A 1,786-nucleotide genomic window follows, 5' to 3' on the forward strand; every position below is an offset into this window, starting at 1 on the left:
TTTATTTCAAGTACACCTTATATTCTACAATAATAATAATAATAATAATAATAATAATAATAATAATAATAAAAGAAGAGGAAGGAAGGAAGGAAGGAAGAAAGAAAAGGTAGAAAAGAGAAAGCATCCCCAAAATGGAGGGTTGCCATATGGATGGGGCTTCATATTGGAGGTTTCTTGCTACAAATGGACAGTAAAAGGGATAGAAAACTGACTGGAGCATCAGGCTCAAAGGGTAGTAGCCAATGCCTCAATGTCTAGTTGGCTGCTGGTATCAAATGGAGTTCCCCAAGGGTTAGTCCTGGGGGTGGTTTTGTTCGATATTTTCACTGATGACCTGGAAGATGGGATAGAGTGCACCCTCAGCAAGATTGCAGGTGATACCAAGCTGGGGACAGTAGTAGAGGGTAGGACTAGGATTCAGAGTCACCTTGACAAATTGGAGGATTCAACCAAAAGAAATCTCATGAAGTTCAGTAAGGATAAATGCAAAGTCTTGAGCATAGGAAAGAACAATCCCATGCACTGCTATAAGCTGGCGATCAACTGGCTAAGCAGCAGCTCTGCAGAAAAGGACCTGGGGGTTACAGTGAACAGTAGGCTGAATATAAGCCAACACCATGCCCTTGTTTTGAAACAGGCTAAAGGTATACTGAGCTGTATTAGTGGGAACAATGCCAGCAGATCAAGGGAAATGATTCTTCCCCTTTATGGCACTAGTGAGGCCACATCTGGAGTACTGTGTCCAGTTTTGGGCCCTCCAGTCCAGAAAAGATGTTGACAAATTGGAGAGAGTCCAGCAAGGTCAACAAAAGTGGTTAGGGGGCTGGGGCACATGATTTCTGAGGAGACGCTGAGGGAACTGGGTTTATTTAGTCTGGAGAAGAGAAGACTAAGAGGTGATTTAACAGCAGCCTTCAACTCCCTTAAGGACTACCTGGAGCATCAAGGGAAGTTTAGATTAGATATTAGAAAAATTCTCATGAGGGCAGTAAAATACTGGAATAGGCTACCCAGAGAGTTTGTGAACTCTCCGTCTTCGGAACTTTTTAAGACCCAGATAGAAAAAGACCTTGGCTGGGATGATTTAGTTGGGAATGGGTCCTGCTTTGAGCAGGAAGTTTGGACTAGATGACATAGGTGGCAGAAGGGGGTGGTGAGGATAACGGGGTTTACCCCTCCACATATCCAGGGCAGCTGTGGGGCCACAAGGCAGCCTGGTTACAAGCTTCTGGTGGCTGCAGCAGGGGTGAAGAGAGGTGCGCGTGCAGCAGTAAAGGAGTGGGGATAGGGCTTTGCAAGGGGCAGGCACTGCACAGCTGGGGGGAGCACAGGACTAAGCCGTGAGTGGCTTGTGTGGGGGGGCACGGCTCCTGCTTCTATGCGCATCCTGGGAGGCATGGGGGGCACGTGTCCCCGGATCTGCACGGGGCAGGGCAAGCTGTTGCTGCAAGCTGGAGCTGGGGCTGCGCAAGGCTCTTCCCGACAGGGGGGCATGGGCTGGGCTGCACTTGGGGAGGGCAGCGGCAGCACTGGGAGGGAGCTATGTGGTGGGGGGGGCTGCAGCCACCCAAAAATTCACCATAGTCCCCCCAACCCGCCCCAAGTGCAGCCTGGCCTAAGCCTCCCCACCAGGAAGAGCCTACTGCAGCCCCTATGTACCCTCTCAGGGTTTGTGCAGCTGTGGGAGCTGCCACCCTGTCCCCGCACCGCCCGGATGAGCCATGGCTCCATCCCATGCCCTGCACTGCCCCACCCTGGCTGGCCAGTGCCTGCCTCAGCTCTA

This window comes from Crocodylus porosus, unplaced genomic scaffold (assembly GCF_001723895.1).
Source record: "Crocodylus porosus isolate Cpor-Errol unplaced genomic scaffold, CroPor_comp1, whole genome shotgun sequence".
NCBI lineage: Eukaryota > Metazoa > Chordata > Crocodylia > Crocodylidae > Crocodylus > Crocodylus porosus.